Source organism: Heterocephalus glaber, unplaced genomic scaffold (genome assembly GCF_053883595.1).
Source record: "Heterocephalus glaber isolate CG9 unplaced genomic scaffold, H.glaber_assembly_v1.0 deba00001497, whole genome shotgun sequence".
NCBI classification, from domain to species: domain Eukaryota; kingdom Metazoa; phylum Chordata; class Mammalia; order Rodentia; family Bathyergidae; genus Heterocephalus; species Heterocephalus glaber.
In genome coordinates, this window is record NW_028258320.1 from 24677803 (window position 1) to 24699411 (window position 21609).

General features: G+C 41.3%; 1 long non-coding RNA gene across 1 annotated transcript; it reads right to left on the bottom strand.

Moving 5' to 3' along the window:
* Window positions 1–13937: 13937 nt before the first annotated feature.
* Window positions 13938–15431, bottom strand: LOC110344609 (uncharacterized). Its single transcript, XR_002387274.2, has 2 exons — window positions 15298–15431; window positions 13938–14576 (listed from the first exon to the last, which is right to left on the bottom strand). It is a non-coding gene; the product is annotated as an uncharacterized LOC110344609 (long non-coding RNA).
* Window positions 15432–21609: the final 6178 nt, after the last annotated feature.

Below are 21609 nucleotides of genomic sequence, written 5' to 3' on the forward strand. Positions count from 1 at the left end.
GTGCTCCCCCCAACTCTACTGTTCATTGGAAAAAAATTTTATCCCTATTCTCTCTTGAAGAAAGATAGCTTTCCTTTGCAGACTGGTGGAAAATATTCATCTAAAAATTATTACAGTTATTTCAACCTGGCTAAACTTCTGTATTTCACCAACTTCTACTCTCTTCAGGGGCCCATTAAGGTATTATTATTGTTAAACCTTCTCCCTCCAGTTCCTTTCTGCTATAAACTGTATATAAATCAAGCAAAGACAGAGAAAATGTCAACAAAATGCATAAGGAAGCCAAGTGGTGATGTCTACATTGAATGTAAAATCTGCACAGATTAGTATAGAAATGATTGTGCTCCCAAAGCTGAAATTGCTTGTTCTTGCCCTTGGAGGCTTGTACCTCCTGAGCTCAGAGAAGAGGAACTTTTAAAATGCTTTTCTCTGACTTGGACCCTAGACAGATGTGACTCTGCAGATCCAAATCTACCCCCCACCCCTGGCCAGAACACAGTTATCAAGGCAAATACCATGTAGGGGTCCGCTAGGCAGTGCAGCAGCCCCAGGAGCTGAGGCAGAAATATTTGTATTGGCTCCTGGTTTTCCCTCCAGTCACTATCACACTCATCTCCCTATTCCCATCTGAGTCCAGTCTCATGTAGTACCTAAGCGAAATTCCTAAAATACCTTCCATCTGCAGATAAATTTTGCTTACTTATTAAATTATTTGAAATGATATTTTTCTTTTCTTTTGTGTAGTGAATACATAATTATCCAAATGTAACACAGTGCATAAAAAAAATGGACTCTCAACAAATGTTAAATGGTAGAGAAAGACAAGAAGAGAGAAACAATACTACAAGAAGGACACAAATATCTTGATGTGAATGACAAGTTATGCCTGGAAAATTTAGCTAACTTGCAAAGTGGCAAAAAGAGTGAAAGACTGGGGGGATTTCCTGGCTTTCTTACTTTCCAGTTAAATGTTGTTTGTAGAGCTGCTCAATTGCTTTCAATTTGTTTCCTCATCTGTGAAACCTATCTCACATGGCTCTGTGGAATAAATAGGATACTGCATGCAGGAAAACTGCACAGTACAGATCACATAGTTTGAACTTAATAAACACTGTTGACCATTATTATTATAGAAGCTTGTACAATAAGCATGCAATGGAACCAGAGATTGGAACCAGATCTCATTCTAAAACCTGTTCTTGTTCTACATTGGACTGCTCTGATGAGGCCACATGGCAGCCACCTCTGTTCTTTCCCTCTGAGTCCATTTCTTGGAAACTGATGTGTTGCTACCTGCTGAATCACTCCTGATATGGATCCAAGTAGGAACAACACTTGCTTCCAGTTCTGTAGTTGTCCACCATCTTGGGAGGTAGCTGAAGAAGTCCATGGGACTTGACACCAGAATTGTTCAAGCCGATGCCACATTATACCCCTCTGGGCATCTTTTCCTGGGGAATGGGATTGGATAGGGAGGAGAGAGGTAAAATATTATATAGAATATTGTTCAGAGAAGGAAAATGGGGAACTAACAAAACAACTCTTCACCTAAACCACATGGCCATGCCTATCTTCTGACTTCACTGACAGTCACCATGGAAGACATCCAAGGATTTTCAAGGAGAAAGAGAAAGATAGTTAAAATGATCTAGGACACTGGTGGAGGATTGTGGAGGAGCTAAAGGATGAAAATCTTTCAACCTAGAAAGACAGTGGTTTATGTGGCCAAAAACCAACAAGCAAACCAACAAACCAAACAATAGATCAATCAATCAATAACTGCAAGGCGAATAAGGAATACACCTACAAACAGCTCATCACCAAACATCAGAATATTAACCCAGGGGGAAACCATTTAAATCTACAGCATGTAATTAAAAAACAGGTATGGAAGTGACAAATTATTAAATGAGTGAGAACACATCTGTTGCTTTTTAAACAGCATTTTAAAACATTTTATTTATCATCTATACCTTGCCTGTTTCCAATAAAAGGATTTGAGGCTGTAGTTCAAAATGAAAACTACTTTGAAGAAAAAAATGAAGTACTTGCTGATAAGACATCTTGAAATATGGAGTGTATTTCAGTTTTTGGAAGTTAACCCTATGCTCTCCCTTGGTATTCAGGTCACCACATCCTTATATAGCATGAAGCTGATATCAAGCTTGTAAGTACATCATCCACTCTCATTCACAGACAAGTGACCTGAGGCAAAGGGAGTGATGACACTCTCTAAAGAGCACACAGTTTGTATGCATATTAATCAGGGCCCACCTGGGAAAACAGAACCCACACAAAATGTTTGAAAGAGAGAGAATTTAATGCAAGGACCTGGCTGTGCAGGTGACGGAGGTGCTGTAAAGCCAACAGGGGCCAGGGAGGCAACCCAATAGCCCACAACTGCCAGGCTGCAGAGGAAAAGGAGGAGGAGGTAGAGTAGCATGAGTCCAGAGCCACTCTCCTGGTGGAATTTGGAAGCCCACTGGTCTGTGTTGTTGGAACTGAACCTGCAGAGGTACAGACTGCAACCTAGCATGCTGCTGAGGCACACAGGTAGGAGGAGAAATCTCAGGCTTTCCTTTAGTCCCACCTACCAGTCAGTTTCCAATACCTCCAGCTGGTCAAATCCAGCCAGAAGCCAAGAGACGCAGTTGAGGGCATGGGGCATGTGACCCAGAATGGTGCAGAGGCAGAGCCAGGAGTGGGTCACTGTTAGTCATTCCTTGGGCACCACTCTGGCAGTATTAGCTGTCCAGGCTTCTTCCTGGGAGAACACACTATCTTTTAAGGGCAATCATCAGAGCTGCTTCCACATGAGCAAACTATGAGGCTATATTGTATTTTGTCATCAAATGCATTCTTGATAAGTTTCCCAGTCCGAGAAGGGCTCATAGACAGTGGAACCCTACATCAGCCCTTCTAAATGCCAAGCGTTTTCTTAGTGCATTTGTTTGGATGTCTGGGTATTGAATTTCTTTTTCCTTCTTGAAAGGGCCTTCCTGGAAATACGGGCATCCTAAAATTTCAAATTTAGAGTAGGAGCATTGCCAAGAAGTGGTTTGTGTAGGTAAGGACTTTCACCCATAAAAATAGCCATCAGCTTCACTAAGCTATCCCAAATAAGCAATTTAAGCACAAGTCATGAACTTGCTCTGCGTATGCATCTCAAAGAGAGATCTTCAATCTTAACCTTGTAAGTAGGTAAATGGGCCCCTAAGACCTCCATCAGAACTCTAGAGTTGCTGATGACCTAAAGCAGGGATACAGTTCAGATTGTTTACACCACATCTAAACCATCAGAAAGCTGAGGTGAGGTCAGAGGCCTGTCCTGGACCCCCAGTGTGTCAGAAGTTAACCTTTTAGATGCTTCATTTTCAGGGTTGTTGTCAGGGAACAGGTAGGTGGCCAGGGGAGTGGCAATTTGCCATCTGTCTCAGAAGCATCTTGATAGTTTGAGAACCACTGAAGCTACACTGCTGCATCTTGTCTCAATATCACCATTGCCATAAGATTCCTGAAACAGGCACTGAGTGACAGAATAGAAAGTCCCCCATTTGGACTGAGGTTGCCTGTGTTCCTCTGTTTTCTCCTTGGCATCATGGAACCCTGTTTTTGCTCCAAGACAGTGACATCTCACTCTGGTACTCAGATCTTATGACCAGAACAATGCTGTGCACATGAATACATGACACCACAAGAAGAAACTGACATAGGTGCTACTTAAATGAATGAAAGGTTGACAAGCTCTTCTTCCCTCATGGCCAACATTTGGGGTTTTTTGGATTTTATGCTTTTTTTTCTTTTTCCAAGATCTTCCAGAAAAAGCAGAACTTTTGCCCAGACAGGGCAAGTGTGTCACAAAGTTCTGCTTTCACTGTGTGTTAAGTGGAAATGATTAGGCAAGCGCATAGTAATAGATTCCTCTCTGTGTTTCCTACATATTGGGGACAGTCTTACCAATAACCTCTGCACACTCAGACTGACAGTGCAAATTGTGATGATTTGCATTGATAACCCCAGGATGCCTCACTTATCTGTCATCACGGCTGATCCACACAGAATGCTGCTGAGAGGGCCTCTTCCTGAATGCTTACGTGGGTGTGAAGATGCTGCAGTGTGTCTGTGTGCGCCTGTCTGTGTATCCAGAACTGACTCGAAGGAGTGATGTCTAACAAAACTTCTTCCAGGTGCCTGTGGTTGATTATGAGGTTCTGCTGTTGGGCTGTGAGATTTGGACTAAGCCCATAAACTTCCACCCTATGATAACTCTGACTTTACTGCCACAACCATTCCCTGAGCACTTTGCACTAGAATAACCACTGTACATGCCCAGATGGAACCAGTATTCCTGTGTGACCTCTTTCTATGTAACCACTTTACATGTGTGCAGACTTTCCCAGCTCTTCCTGTGGTATGGCAGGGGAACCTAGCTGTCTGTCCTATCATTTCCTGAGGGAGTATGAGAAAATGTTAAACATTTTGGTTAGTTAAGCTTTAGACTGAGGACTGCTAGATTTGTCAGAGATTCTCAAATCTGGCTGCATTTTTAGAATCCCCTACATTCTTTCTAAAAATACTAATGTTTGGGCCTCTCCCCAGATCAATTAAATCAGAATCATTAAGGACACAGTTGGAGAGCTGGTTTGCTTTTTTTTTTTTTTTCTTTTTTAACTCTTTAGGTGATTCCAATGAGTAACCAAGGCTAAGAACCTCTGCCTTGGAGGCCAATTATGACCTTGTCTATTGGGCAGGTAATGTACCTTCAGTTGCCTTAACTGTAAAAGTATATGAGAGGAAGAGCTCAGGAGCCAGAATCAGAGAAACCAGGGGTTGGAGCTCCAAATCCTTCAGTTACTGACCCTTCTCGGTCTCATGCAGCAACCTTACTTAGATGACTCATGAGAATTCAGTTATGAGAATTAAATGAGATAAATCAAATAGAGCATGTATTTCTGCCATATGGTAAGTACTCAATGCAAGCTATGATTGCATAATACTGATATTGTCAATGAGTTCTCTGGAAGAACTGTGTACTGAAGATTGGTGTTGTCTTGGAATGATCTGGCATTGTGACAGTACACTGTGCTTCTCAAGTCCTCAGAAATGGAAAATGAAGCTGCAATCAAGGGAAGGGAGAAAACGGGATGGAGGAAGGAGACCCAAAACTAAGAGGCATTTTCTGGTAGGAGAAAAGGGATTGATTTCTTCAGAGGGAATTGTCAGAACCCAGTCTAATAAGCTATCTGGCTTCTCTAGCAGTGAAGTGGGCTTCTGTGGGTTGTGAAGATGCCCCTCTCCCACACAGCTCTCTGGAGTTAGGTGCATTTCAACTGAAGTCACCAGCTGGAATGGAAGTGCCTTGGGCTTTGTGTCAGCTGCAAGGCAAGGAAGTTTCAGTGCTCAGGAATGAAGACTGACCCACCGACTGGGTTCACCCTGAGCTGAAGTTCTGGACTCCCCGTGTGTGTGAGTGACTCCACCACTGGCAGCCCATTACTAAGACTCCGCCAGGCAAAAGCTAACCCTTTGCCCTGGCTGCTCAGAGTCCTGGCAATGTAATCATCAAGTCCAATAAAAGAGTCCTCTGGGCCTACCTGCTTGGAAAAGGAAGTCCATTTAAGTAACTTCAGGAGGAAGAAAAAAAAAAACTTCTACAAGTTTTTTACAAGTTTTACAAGTTTTTACAAGTTTACAGGAAGGAAACACTCAGAAGTCTCACCCATTGTCTTTCTGTGGATGACACTCCATATTTTCCAGTACACTTTTTTTAGTCACATTCAGAGAGCCAAGTGGCTTCCCCGGGGGTCATTTCATTCTCCTCACTGCAGGGTTGTGTCATGTGGAAGAGTCTGGAGCTAGCATTCTGAAAAGGCTCCCAGGACAGCAAGGTAGTATGGCTCAGGGCCTGGATCCAGGGACTCACAGTCCGGGAAAACTACTTAATAGCTTCTCAAACCCCATCATCCCACTCCCAGGACAGAAGAAAAATTAATACTGTTTATGTGTGAGTATGTGTATTATGGGGGAGACCAAGAGTAATAGAACAAGAGTAGGACTTCTATTCTAAACTACCTGTTAATTCAATAAATGCTTCTCTTATAATCAAGCTTAAATTTGAACTTGACAGAGTATATTCAGTAACTGTTTGGTGCTCTGTCCCAGGGTATATGGAAATGCTGCAAGGCATCCTGGTGGATCTTCAGTATTTCTTTAAAGAAGGTTCTGAAGCCCTCCTCACTGGCCCTGGAATGCATAAGATGTTCCCATCTTGGGCCGGGGATTTAGCTCAGTGGTTCCGCCTCCTGCCTCACAAGCACAAGGTCCAGAGTCTGATCCCCAGTACCTAAAAAGAAAAAAAAAAAAAGAAAGAAAATATATTCCCCTCTCCTATGGAAACATTCATACATGTTCCATTCATACCAGGGCATGAAGCAGGAAGACTTATTGTGCTGGACAATGAATATCCAGATTCCAGATGGACCTCAATCAGGAAGGTATTCTTTAGCCAAAGTGGAAGCCATAGCTCTCCAAATATTGCAGAGTGGCAGGCAATGTAGCTAGAATAAAACATAGGGCATTTTCTTGGAGAAAAAAGCCATTTGTAGGTTAAGTAATAGACTAGCAGCCAATGTCTCTCAAAATGTATTTGGAGAACCATCTCAATATCAGCCCAACTGATAAACATTGGGTACCTGAGAGCAATCACAGCAGGGCCTGAACCTAATGACTTCAAATGGTGACAAGGACCCTGAAACCATAACAGCACTGAACAGGAACAATGGCACTGGACAGGAGCAGTGTGGGGCACAGAGAAGAGCAGAAGAAGAGCCAGGCTGGGCCATGAATCTGCTCAACAGGCATTGACCAGTGGTACCTGGCAGGACTGGCAATGGGAGTGAGTAGCGACTATGTTTATATCAGAACCCACAAGCTATGGGTGGACCTGATTGTCAGCTATCACCACCTTTCTCTCTGAGCTCTTGTCTGCCCACCAGTTAAAACTCTACTTGCACACAAAAAAATTTCAAACAGGGTTTATTTATGGTTTTTTAGTGGGGTTGGCCAAGGAAGGTTATATCACACAATACTCAAAAGTCCTGTATGATCTGTCAGCCTTTTATTTTCCTTCTTCTCCTAAGGCCTTTTCCAAATGCTTTCAGTGGAGCCTCTTTCCCTGGGATTCTTCTTTAAGCAGTTCTCAACTCATTCTTACCTCCTTCCTCTGCCTTTCTTTCTCTTAATCTGAATAGCAGTTTCCTCCTAGCTCAGGGAACTAGGGCATTGGCCAGTCACCCAGCCCCAGGAGTCTCCCTCTTACCCTACAGGCAGCCTCGTCAAAGCCCGTCTCTGCCCCCTCCCCCCACTCCTCCCTCTAAAGGGCTCCTTCATAGGACGCTGGTGTTAAGGTTCTACTTTGTGTTAAAATCCTCTTCTGGTGCACAAAATAGACAGAAATCTGTGCTTTTAAAGCTTCCAGTCTAATGTGGGGAATAAAGTTTTACCTAACACACACACTCACACACACATGCACACACACACACACACACACACACACATATTGGCAATTGAAGAGATAGAGAGCAGGAAGGAGGCTGGGAGGGAGGAAGGGAGGGAGAGAGAGAAACCAGGTGGGAGGGAGGGGGGGAGAGAGAGAGAGAGAGAGAGAGAGAGAGAGAGTAAATAAATAGACAAAACAAGGCAATTCTCATTCCAGCATGCAGGTTCCATCACTCTCAACAAACCCTTATCTTTCTCTTTGTCTAATTGCTTTTTCCTAGGAGGTGGTGGGTGGGGCCTAGCTCAGCTGGGGTGGTTGCCATGGGGGCTTTAGGGAGCACACTCTCTTAGGGGCCTCTTACTTATTGATTTGCTACTTAGAACAAGGTGATGGCCTGGAGGATGGACTGGGATGGCCTTTGGAGAACTAGGGGCAAGACAATGTCAGAGCAAGGGGCGAAATAGGGCCATCAGGAAACCAGAGCAAGCCAAGCAGAGTCTCAGAGGAGCACACAGGAGGGTACAGAAGGGTGCTGGAGAAGAGTGGTGGCTCTTCAGGCTGCCTAGGTGTGTGAGGTCAGTCAGGGCCATTCAGGGCAACAAGTGTAGGTGCATGCCCTGCTCCTGCAGTGCCCTTTCTCCCTTCTGAGCCCTTCACATCCTCCTCCACACAACTCTCCAGCCACACCAGTCTGTCTCAGAATCATTCTTCTCCAATAGTAGGTGCTTTATGATTATGAAGGAGGTGCATGGTGGGTTCGGAGCCGTCTCCACCTCTGAAGTCTTCCCAGACCTCCTCAGCTTCTGATTTGTCCCTCTTCTGAGCTAAAGCCCTTGGGCTCTTGGCAGGAAGCTGTTGCTCTGTGGAAAGCACACAGGGGTCAAATTTGGCTGTCTTTTACTAAAGGTTTCTAAGCCCCTTCACTTCTCTTCATCCTCATTTTTCTCACCTGCAAAAGGGGCTATTCCTCACAGGTCTGTTGTGAGACTCACAGGAACAATGTGTAGGCAGGGAAATTCCTAACACTTTAAACCACCAACTCAGCAAGTCTCTTGCACTACCATTCAAAACCTCTCAGGTTATTGCTTTGAATTCTTTATTCTTAAGTTGACAGTGATAGGAATAGCCATCATTTATCAAGCATACTGTCCAGTACACATTGTAGCCCTTACAGACATATATTATCTCTATCACATCTCCCAGGTACTATTATCCCCATTATGGATGAAGAAGCAAAGATGGGAAAAGTTCAGATTCAGAATCAGTCCAAGTGGCACCTGCTGTCAGTATGAGAGCCAGGGTTCGAATCCCAATTTTTTTTTTTTTTGAATTGAATCCCAGTCTTTCAGTCATGCAGTTCAGCTGGCCTCCTAGGCTAGGGTGTAAGCTTGGGGCTATTCTCTGATGTTAGGCTAAGCTTAGGACCAGGAATCATCTCCTATTCATCTATGTCTCCTGCAGTATTTAGAGCTTTGCTTTTTTGTAATTAATAGATACCAATTTATTTTTGCTGGTTCTTAACATTCTAGGAAAAAATAATATTGAGATCGCCTAATGATCTGCAAGTTCATCTATGACTCCTCAACTTTATGATCCTTTCTACAGACTGTAGTCTTTTGACTCCAAGAGGTTAACTAAAGTAAAAGTATGAATAGTTTAAAGAAAGTGCTGTATTCCCACATAATGAAGTTATTAGGCACAAGGGATGCAGGGTAGTATCCCAGTATACTTAAAAGCACAGTCCAGGAAGAAAAACACTTTCCCTGGCATGGAAGACTTTGGGTCTGACTGGGTGGGCATGTGATGCCCTGCCTGGCAAGACAGAACAAGCAATGAATCATTTACCCAGCACAATGGTATGTGCTATTTCGAAGCTGCCCAGCTCATGAGCGCTGCACAATCCATCAGCCCACTCTTAATTTGTCACACCAAAGGCTGCCTTCTTAGTAAACAGTTGTCCACACTTCTGTTGGTTCTGAGTCACCACAGCGTTCAAACTGAAATGCCAGCAGCAGCGCCGTCCTTGCAGTACACTATGCAGTGTGAAATAGAGGGCCGGGGGCTGGTGAGATGGCCCTTCCCGGTGGAAACTTCCACAAAGGAGCGGAGCCTCTGGCCAGGGATCCCCAGAGGACCCTTGTAGGGAGCCCCTACCCACAGCTACCTCTTCCTCTCTGGAAGCTACCTCTTCCTTTCCTTAGCAGCTTAGGGAAGTGGCAGGAACAGGTCCAGTGACTTGCCCAAGGTCCCACAAGTCTTTTCATGACCTGGCACTCACTGTCTTGTACGTCACCCATCACCTCATCCCACATACATCCTCTTCTCTAGGCAAATGAAGTCATCCTAGTTCCTTGAGTGTGCCATGTTATTTCAGTTCTCTTATCTCACTCATGTGCTCCACCAACCTGGAAGGCCGTAACTGTTCTCTCATGGTTGTTGAACAGCTCCTTTTTTAACACTCAACTCAAGCATCCAAGCCCCTCCTTCCCCAGCAGTGCCCTCCCCAGCCAGAGCAGACTTTTCGTTCTGTCCTTTGGGCCACCTGTGTGGTGTCCATATAACTGCCCCTTACATTGGGTTACATCAATTGCTAAAAATCTGCTTTGTAGGCCATAGAGTCATACAGCAGTCAGGATTGGGTTCAGCTGTAAGCAACCAAAACCCCAAGTAATCAATGATCTTGGACAAATTAAAGGGCTAATTAAGAAAATTTTATAGGTAGTCAAGGTCACCACAGCTATAGTATCATGAAGGACCCAGTTTCCTTCAAGATTTCTGCTCAACCACCTTTATCATATGGCTATTTTTCCCGTGTTTTTCACCAGTGATCATAAAGTAGTTGCTCCTTTACCATATATCCAACTTCCAGGCTGGAAAATCAGTAGGTGTGATTGATAATAAGGCAGTCACTTACCAAGCTGCTTCTTTTACAGAATTTTCCTGGAAGATGTACTTAGTGACTTTCGCTTGTCTTTCCTTGGTAAAAATGGTATTATATGGATATCCCTAAAGACAGAGAGACTGGGAGAGAGATTTGTGAAATTGAACATATTGAAATCCAAAATGCTATCAGGGCTTGGTTAGAAAGCCAAAGGAAGAACTGATATTGGGTAGGCAAGCTTCAGTGTCTACCATATGCACTAAGGATTATGTCTTGCTTAGCATGTTCTCTTGCTGGCTTCGCATAGGAAATAGAATCTACTACATACTCCATAAATAAAAATCCAAGGAAGAAAGGAACTGAAGTTTTGTGACTCCCCCTGCACCCCCCAGTGCTATTTGCACAGTGTGACTCAGCACATCTTTGAGTTTCAGACATGGAGCAAAGCCTTCTGGGAAGGGGAGGCAGTGTCTCAAGGGGAGTCCAGACAGATTATTAATTGTTCCAGTCAGGCTTCTTGAGATATACAGCTTCATGGAGTGCCTGTTCCCAGTTCAAAAAGAGCATGGTGGTCAGCGCATGGCTTCAGGAGCCTTGCTGGGTCCTTAGGACATCTCTATCCTATCCCCCTTTCTGTGGAGATCACTCAGCTACAGAGCCAGGCCCAGCCATGGATTCTCTAAAGCCAGGAACTATTTCTGTTATTATAGTTGTTTCTAGCTTTTCACAATTATAAACAACTTTGCAATGAGCATCCTCGAAGTAAATCTTTGAGTTCATTCTTGTATATCTTAGTTATTTTTTTTTCATAGTCTAAATTCCAAACAGCAGACATTCTGGGCAAAAGGGTACATTCACTTTCAAGGTTTCTGCTGGATATTGTTTAACTGCCAGTGAGTCTTGTTGCTTAGTGCCCTGCTGTGTCATGACTGGGGAAGCTGGCTGCATTCCAGTGGTGCTTTCTCTCCCTTCTGAAAGCTTCAGTCATTCCTAGGGCCTAGTCTAGTGGTGGTGAACCTGTAGCATGAGTGTTGTTTGTTTTTCTTTTAAGACAAAAGATGTTAATGTGTGAGTTGTTTTTTCTAAACTAAAACCTCAATATTCAGGTTTAATTACAGTGCTGGCACTTTGTGATAAATAAGTGGGTTTTGGGTTGCAGTTTGGGCATTCATCTCTAAAAAGTTCACTAACACTGGGCTAGTCTTCCCTCCCTTCTGAATTAGCAGTAGAACAACTGCAAACCAGAAACAAAGATGGAAGTCACATGAAGTTACCATGCCTTGAGTCCTCTGCTTGATTACAAATTTCTCCCTGAAGAATGACAGTCATTAATGCTATGTGCATTAAGGAGGCATTCATTAAATTCTTGATGAGAAATCTCTGAGATTGTCTCATGGGCCCACTGGGGTTCTAGAGTTACCTTTTACTTCTCCCCTTTGTTCTCTATCAAGTCATCATGTCCTGTCTATTCTACCTCTGACACACCTTTGTAGTGAGCTTTCTCATCTAACCTACCTTCGAAGCTGCCTCTGATGCTGTCTTAGTCACGTGCTCAGCAATGCCCCCACCTGACTGTCTTGTGGCCCATTGCTTTGCAGCCACTCCTTCAAAAACAGCTCCAACAGATTTTTCTAAATACCCATGACCGTGTCACAATCAAGTCTTATCCTTTTTTTCAAAACCTGTTCTTATAACACAGCAGCTCCAAGAGTGCCACATTCCCTCATATCTACAGGGATGAGGAGGGACCCACAAGCAGGACTGATTATAGGGAAGCCTCTTGTCTCCTCTTTCCCACAACTCTGTCCTCTCAGAACCATTTTAGGAACAATTTAGTTGAAATCCTTCACTTACAAATGAGGAATTTGAAGATCTCATGCCTGAAGCATGGCCCCCCTACCTTTCAAATGGCAAACCTACATTCCCTGTTAAAATTCAGCTCATCACTTCTTCTAGGAATTCCTGGGATACCCGCTGCTAATATCCTCTTCAGAAGGCGTTCTCATAGCCCCCATTCTTACCATCTTTCTCAGTTGTGACAGTTCATTTGTTTTTAAATTTTCCTCAGCTATCCTGCAAATCCCTTGAGGGTGGGGTTTGGGATTCATTTCTCTGTCCCTATAGACTAGTGATGGCGAACCTCCTAGAGCTTTCAACCATAATGAACAGCCCACTGTGGCATGTGTACCATAGGTTCATCACCACTCTTATAGACTATAGTAGTGCACTTGTTCATGTTGTTGTGAAAGCTGTTTATTGAATTACTACATGAATAATTGGTCATGAAATGGAGAAAGCATTACTGATTGTAGAAAAAAATGTATTAATAGTGACACCCTCTAGATATACAGAATAGAGTGGGCTTTCCCCTTTCACATGCAATTAACCTGGGTACCTTCCCTTCAATGAAACATGCTGAAGAGGTGTGTCTAAATAATATGCTCCCATTTAGGTTAGAAACACAACTCTTCTCCTCTCATCTTTTACTTTACTTTTGTGGGAGAACCAGTAATGTACCTTATTTGTGCATAAAATGACAGGACTTGAAAATATTTTTTCCTTTAGTAGTTATAGAAGGTGTGATCAAATAATACAGAGAATGTTTAATTGTAAAAATTATTATACTAGAAGCCACATTGCCATTAATATGCTCCTCCTCACTTCAAACACACTTATCCCATCATTCTTGCTACTTTCTGAAACAGTTCTGGAAGTCCTCTTTGGCATTTGTGCGTGCGTGTGTGTGTGTGTGTGTGTGTGTGTGTGTGTGTGCTGTGTATGTGATGTCCTGAATTGATTCAAAACATTTATAGTAATTTCTGTAAAATAAAAACACTATCTATGTCCTCATCTACCCTAGTCACAGGGACCTGGCACCATGTGACTTCTGTCTCTTCCCCAAAGTCAAAATTACCATGAAAGGTAAACATTTTTAATCTATTCAGGACATTGAGGTAGCCATGACAGAGCAACTAAAGATACTCATGGGAAAGGACTTCCAGAACTACTCCAGAAAGTGGCAAGAAGGATGGGATAAGCATGTTTGAAGCAAGGGGGATTAATGGCAATTTGTCATGTACTGTAAAACATTTCTAAAATGTAAACATTCACCATATTTTGGGATCATTTCTCATACACTTCTTTTAAAAGCTACCATTTTCTATGTGCTTACCATGTACTGACCCTATTTAACCCATTGCATGTTTTTTTGATTACTCTTTACAATTATCTTATGAGTTCAGTGTTATTCTTCTTCCCAAATTAGAAACAAAACTAGAGGTGGAGAGGTTAGAAATGTAGCCAGTGTGTCGGGACCAGTAATGGGTACCAAACTGATGGTTCAGCCCCCAGAGCTCACACCTTGCCCTATTATCATACTATGCCTTTCTGAGCACAATCGGTCCTCTTAACCACTCAGTGAACTATGCGCCCCCCACTCTGTCTACACTGAGCTTGATTGGTAACAATTTGCCCAAGGACACATCCTTAACATTATGCAGGAGGGACAAGAATCCAACTTTCTTGACTCCAATCAATCTACTGCATCTAGAACTTACGTCAGTTTAGTGGACATAATTTTATTTTTAAAGACGAGAAAAGTGCAACTTGAGTTGTTTGTTGACACCAGAAGTTTATGCATAGCCTAGTGCGGGAGCAGGCTGCGGCTGAGGTCCGCAAACCCTCGGGCTGGCTGGCAGCCCCTCTCTGGAGCATTCTAGGGAAACAGCTCCCTCTTTAGGCCGATTGGAAGAACAGCAAGAACTGCAGGCTCAAAGCCCCCAAAACAGAGTAATATCTGCCAGTGATGGAACTCTCCCAGGTACTTGGTGATGTCTTCACACAACTTGTTAAGATGTTGTTGTTATTACTGTGCGCTCATTAACAGGTCATATTTTATCCAGAACTGTGAGAATGAAGAATGGCTTTGGCAGCTAGCATTCAGTTGCACAGTATGTCAGCTCTTTGATTTTGTAATGTCCCTCTTTCTCTACCTCTCATGTAGTAGAAAATTAGGGAGAAGAGAAGTTAGAGATGGTAGCAGAGACTGAAGAGGGAGTTGTCAGTGCCCGGCTCAAAGGAATGGGTGGACTTCCTGAGCCGTATCCCATGGATAGGATGGTCTCTTGCTTCCAAGATGGAGGATGAAGAGAAGGTACTGGGTGTAGGCCCTCAGAGGTGCAGATCCTCAGTTTCCATCTAGGGAGTAGGATTGGAAGAAGAGTGAGCAGAACAGCAGGGCAGAACCCATGCATGTATGAGGGCCCAGGGGGAAAGAGCACTGGTTGCAATGTCTCTTCCATACTTAGCACCAATGAATGATATTGGCTGGATGCCCATAAGATCTCTGATCTGAAATGATACTGGGGTTATCGTACACACCTCCAAATTCAGCTCTAAAATTCTATCCACTTATCTGAGACAAATAGACTCCAAAGAATCTACAGTCACTTCGTTTTTTAGAGACAATTTTAGGATGCATAAATTTACAACCCATTTCCTTATGAAGAGCTGGAAGGTCATGAGATTACAGCCCAGACACATAGTCTTGCTGTAAGAGAGTCCTCAGTGACTGTTGAAGCCCTTTATTGCACCATAGGATGAGTTGCATTTCTAAAAACTGGATAAGCAACTGATGCCAGCTCAGCTCTGAGGCCACCTGGATGGCCTGAGGGAGTCTACATGCCCTCCTGGTGATGCAGTGTTCCCTGGTCATGGAGTGCTTCTTTTTTCTCGCTGCCATAGAGACTCCCAAGGTCAAGAGTGAACTTTTAGGCCCCATTGTGTAGCACTGGCCAAGTTCTATTCCTCCATGGGCCTGACTGATTCTTTTCTGAAATGAGGGGATGGGCAAGATCAGGAGTTCTCAGCCACGTTCCTCTGTAGGGTCTAGAGGGTCTAGAGATCTCGGGGTACAGACCTTCAGCTTCACCTGGACCAGAGGATCTTCTCTTGCATGTTGTATTACGTGTACGCTGACTACTTTGAACAAAGAACCCACAGCTAAAATATGTTTGAAAATGACTGGGCCAAATACTACTTGTTGTGGCTTGCTCATGTATGCATCCATCCCACAGATACTTATTGAGTACTTGCTGTGTGCCAGGTACTGTTGTGATGTCACAGAAACAGTTGTGAACAAACCCCAAATTCCTTTGTGCAGTATACATGATAATTTCAAGTCAGAGGCATTTGGCCTTCCACCATAGACTTGACTTTGGATGCACAGGCTGGACCTTTTTCCTCAGCCGGGTGACCAGGATGAGTACTTTTGCTCGAATTTAGCTTCCTGTTTTCTGCTTGTCCCACTTCCTGATGTGAACCTGAAGCTTGATTGTCAAATACACAGTGTTCATAGATTTCTATAGGGTTGAAGAAATGCGATTTTTCTAACAATTAGGACTGGCAAAAGAATTGAGCTGATAGAAAAGGTTTTCTTGTTTTTTAATGACTTGTTTATTTAAAGGAAAATTCTTCAGAAAGATAAAAATATTATTGTGTTTAGTGAATCTTACTTGATAGATATTCTTTATTAAAAACAATAAGATTTCATGGGAAATAATATCAAATTTATCATAACAATTCAGTTACCATATTATTTGTGTGATCATTTTCATCATTTGTCCATTTGTTGGTATTGGGAAAAAAAGAAACTGAGATTAATTGCCAGCCTGCTCCATGGCAGGTATTTTTCTGGGCATATTATCATACATCTCTTGCCACATTTAATCACTTAATCTTCAGAGCAATCTTGCAAGAGCTATTCAGTAATTTCTAGATGTAATGAAGCTGAAGTTTAATATCTTTCTGCAGTTCACAAAGCAAGTAAGAAGGCAATGTTTGAGTTCCATGGCAATCCTACTCAACTCTGAAACCCAAGTGTGCCTTTTCTACCAGTCAGTGCAGCCTCCCAGCTTGTTTAATATTACTTGTTCCCAGTTGGTTGCAACCACCTTTTGGCACATCTGTGAGTAATGATTAGAAAAATAAGTGATATTTTATCATTTCAAAGGTCACCAGCAGCTTCTTTAACCCTCTAATCAGCATTGAAGGTACACATGTATACATTCTCCTATTTTGCATTCCTAAATTTAGAAATATCAATATTGTAGGCATCAATATCTTCTAATCTGTAAACATTGTCACCTTATCTCAATTGGCTATCAAGTTCACATTACACTTAGGACACAAGATCCTTTGAAACTAGGATTTGAGGTAGGCACGGTAGCGCATGCCTATAATCCCAGAGCTCTCAGAGGCTAAGGCAGGTGGATCTCAAGTCAAGCTCAGCCTGGGCAACTTAGATTCTGTCTCAAAATAAAAAATAAAATGGGCTGAGGATGTATCTCAGTGTAAAAGCCCTGGGTTCAATCCCCTATAGTGCCAAAACATAAAAAAATCAAGATTTTGCAACAAAGCAGTTAAATGTTTAGAAAAAGAAGAAAAAAACTTTCCCTAGATTATCCCATTCAAGGCTTTTTTCTACTTAACTAAATTAAAGATAATTGATGAAGACTAGCAAGTTTTGTATCCTGAAAGCCTTTGTCATTAAAAACCATTCATTTATAATTAAAATAATTGTAATATTTCATTTCATGGTGATTATTATCATTATTTTCTAGAGAAAATTTACTTTAAAAGCAAAAATGGCTTTTCTCTTCAAAATTTTTATTGCAACACCCATATTCACATTTAGTTTCCAATACAGGCACTTTCTTTTCCACCTGATTTCCCTACCTGCCCTTCCCTCTCCAATTCTGGATATTGCATTATGAAAGATTAATGGTAAATGTGCCTAACCATCAAAACAATGTTGAAAAAGACCAAACTTGGGAGACTCACACTTTCCAATATCAAAACTTACTATAAAACTACTCTTACCAAGAGAGTATAGCACTGACAAGAGTATAGACATGTTCATCAACAGAACAAAATTGGAAGTCCACCAATAAACCCTTGCAATAATGTTCAATTGATTTTTGATAAAAATGTCAAGACAATTCAATGAAGGAAGAACAGTCTTTGCAACAAATATACTAGCATAACTCTATATCCAGGTTGAAAGGAATGAAGTTGGACTACTATTTCATACAACATAGAAAAATGACTCAAACTGTAAATCTAAGAGCTAATAGTATAGAAATCTTAGAAGAAAACATAGGAGTAATCATTAGGTAAGGAGATGTAAAAGTACAAGGAACAAAAGGAAAAAGTAAATTGCATTTAAACAAAACTAAAAGTTTGTAGCTTAGTATGATGGTGTAAGCCTATAATCCCAGTACTCAGAAGGCTGAGGAAGATTACCCTGAGTTCGAGGCCAGCCTGGGCTATATAGTGAGACCCTGTCTTAAAAAATAAAAACATAAACCTAAAAGTGTCTGTGTGGGTGTGTTGTTGAGGATCAAACCAATAGCCTTACCCATACTAGGCAAGTGCTGTACTACTGAGCTACATCTTCAGCCCCCAAATTAAAACTTTTGTTTTCAAAAGGGCCCCATCAAGAAAAGTGAAAAGATAACCCATGGAGTAGATGAACATGGTTATAAATTAAGGGACTTGATAAAGGACTCTACCCACACTATGGAGTGAAGTCTTTATAACTCAACAATTGTTATAGTTTGAATATGTCTCCACCAAATTTATGTTGAAACTTAGATGCCCCTGAGGTGATATTAAGAGGTGGGCATTTACCAGGTGATTAGTCTGTGAGATCTCTGCTCTTGTGAATGGACTAGAGCCTTACAAAAAGAGCTCAAAGGAGCAAGATCACTCCTGCTCTTCTGCCTGGTAAGGAAACGCCCTCTGCCCTCTTTTCCCTTTCATCATTTGTGCCGTGTGCGGGCACTTAGATAGAGCCATCTGTGAGCAATGGGCCTCCACCAGACTCTAAACCTGCGGGAGCCTTCATTTTGTACTTCCTAGTCTCTACAACTATGAGAAATAAGTTTTGTGAGTTTATAAATTACCCAATTTTCAATATTTTACAGCAGTACCATGACATCAATGAAAAGGAAAACAATGCAACTAAAAAGTGAGCATAGGATTTGAATAGACATGGGATTTAAATAGACATTTCTCCACAGAAGATAAACAAATGACTGATGAACACATGAAAGGATGCTGAATATCATTAGCTGTCAGGGAAATGATTTTCAAAACCTCAATGAGACAACAGTTTATACCCACTTGGGTGATTAAAATAAAAAAGACAGATACAACCAAGTGTTGGTAAGGATGTAGAGATTTCTGAATCCTCACGAATTGCTAAGAGGATTGTAAAATGGTGCAACCACTTTTGAAAATAGTTTGGCAACTTCCTAAAATGTTACACATGACCCGCAATTTCATTTCTAGGTTTATACTTAAGAGAATTGAGAACTTATGTGTACACTAAAACTTGTACAACAGTACATGCTATATCATGGTTGAACTTCAGAAACATTATATAAAGGGAAAGAAGCCAGTTATAACAGGTTGTGTATTTTATAATTTCATTTATAAGAATTGTCTAAAATAGTCAAATCCATAGAAACAGAAAGAAGATTAGTGGTTGTCAGAGGGTAATAGCAGGGGGTAATTAGAGAGTGATGCTGCTGGGCACAGGGTTTTTTCTAGGGGTGATGGAAACTCAGTGAAGTTAGGTAATACTAATAGTTGCACACCTCTGATTATACTAAAATCTCACTAAACTATACATTTAGAGATGAGTTTCATGGAGTATGAATATAACTCAATAGCTCAGGTTTTAGCCACTGAGACTTAGAGGTTATTTGTTACAGTGCTTAGCTTGCTGTAAATAAAACAACAAGAATAAAAATTATTTCAGGATCTCTGAGAATCATCCTTTCAAAGATTTTTGAAATTTATCATTTTGATTAATAGTTAACTTGATTAATTTATATATTATTAAGAAAGAGAAATGTTTTTGATTAGAATACACAAAGCAGCAAATTTTTTAAATGATGCATCCTAATTTTGGAGATGTGAAATAATTCTAAATAAATATGCATCCTAACCAAGATACAAATGTAAAAGTACAAGATCCCAATGATGAATGTAACTGTATTTTATGTCTAAAATGTACCAATAAACTAAATGGAAAAAAAAAGAATGAACATTCCTATGAAAAAAAATACATAAATATGCATCCTAAAATTAATGAAATATAGTACATCATACACATGTTACTTTTGAACCATTACATTTCTTCTAAAGGGGATATTCCTATTGCTTTATCTCTTTAAGACTATTTTCTCTTTTGTTATGCATATACTTTCATAGCAAAGTAAAATTCCATAATGATTTTAGTGATTTTGAAGTATTTCCTTTGGTTTTGATGGGGGGAGATTTCATCGAGACATTTTTAGACAAATAGTGTGACTTTTTTCAATGAATCATAGTTCTTCTTTTCTTTTTTATTATAATGTCTGATCTTGTCTATTTTTAATAAAATTTCACAAATTTCAGGTTTTCTTAACTCATTCTCATATATATATACAAGTAATTTTTGGATATTTGTTAGAATCCATTCAACTTTCCACAAAAATAATCAGTAAGAGGTTGTAAAAGACTTAGCAGTATGTCTGGGGTTGGGAATATAAATCTTTCTTTAAAGGAACCCCATTAATAAATATCCAAATTTGAAACAATTTAGAGAGTGATTATTTAAGGCTCACTAAAACTTTTTTTCAAAATTTTCTCTCAGTAGCACATGCCCCAAGGCAGTGGTGGCAAACCTATGGCACAAATGCCGCAACGGGCTGTTTGTATCATTGAAAGCTCTAAAAGTTTTGCCATCACTGCTCTAAGGCCTTTGACATCAGTGATTCAACTGCATTTGTTTTTCTTTTTTAAAAATATATTTTAGTGCATATTAATTTTAGAAGATATTGGGGTTTCAATTTGGCATTTTCATACATGAATATAACATAGTTTGATCATATCCATCCCGTTCCCCTCACACTCCCCTCCTCCTCTCCTTTGAATTACCAATATATTATGTGTATGTGTATAAATATCTTCAGCCAGTGGAAACCCCATCTTTCAAATCTATGTGAATCATCATTCCAATGGTCACTAGTGTGAATTATTTTAAAACTACCAAACACTGGAAATTCTGGGATAGATCAATGATTTATAACCACTCTGGGATGGCATATTTGAAATTTGGACAAATCTCTCAAAATTCAGAATGTAGACTCCCTATACCATGGACATTAGTCACTGGGAAGACTACTGCGAAGCCACAAGCTTGGCCTCTGTGGAATGTGCATCCCAAAGTGGAAGAATTGCCAGATGTGAATAAATCCCCTTTATTTTCTCCCAAATCAATTTCCTATTATAGAGCTGGACCTGCACATAGACCAGCTTAGCAACTGCTTCCACAGGGTCATCCAAGGTCCACTGTTATTGTCATCACTATCCCATATCCTCATTTGCTGGCTTGCCCCAGTGCCTTTGTGTCACCCCTTTGAGGTAAGTACTACCTCCAGAGACATACCTCTGTGCAGAGACATATTCCTCTTAGCATCTCATAATTTATTACTGGCCTGCAGGAAAACAGTATTTTGAAGGGAGAAGGTAGGTTTTACTGGTTGTAAGAAATCTGAGGCATTCATTTAAGTACCTTAAGAAAGAAAAGAGGGTATTGGGAAGCCATTATTGTAAGGAAACTAGACTGAACCAGGAATTTCAAAGCTGCTCAGAAGGAGGTATTTCTCTAAAGAACACATTCTCTCCTGGTTTGCATGGTCTCCTATTCATGTTGAATCTGCTTCTGTCTGCACATCTGGTCTCAGATTTACCAGTCTTTAATGATTTTTAAGTTCAGATTCTGAATGAGCCAGAGTGTTTATCTGAGTCAGAGTCCTTTTGATATAACCCATGATACAACCCACTTGGGTAAAGCCCTTCTCACCTGGTTACCTAATGGACCACCTGACTGTCTGTAGCCAGCCAAGCATGGGCTACCCTTGGTCCAGATGTTTCCTCAGATTTATCAGTTACTAGCCTATGGCCACTTCCAGGTCAAAGCTGCTTCCTTTAGTAGGGGGCTGCCAGTGGATCCATTCCAGCTAGAAGACGTTGAGCAAAACTGGAACTGTCCATGTTTGTAATGGACAGATTGATGAGTTTGGAGGAGGGGCAGTAGAGGATGCTGACTTCCAGAGAGAATGAAGTAGGGAAGGGAAATGAAAAGACCACAGATAATCTTTGTTTTTGAGATCCTGTG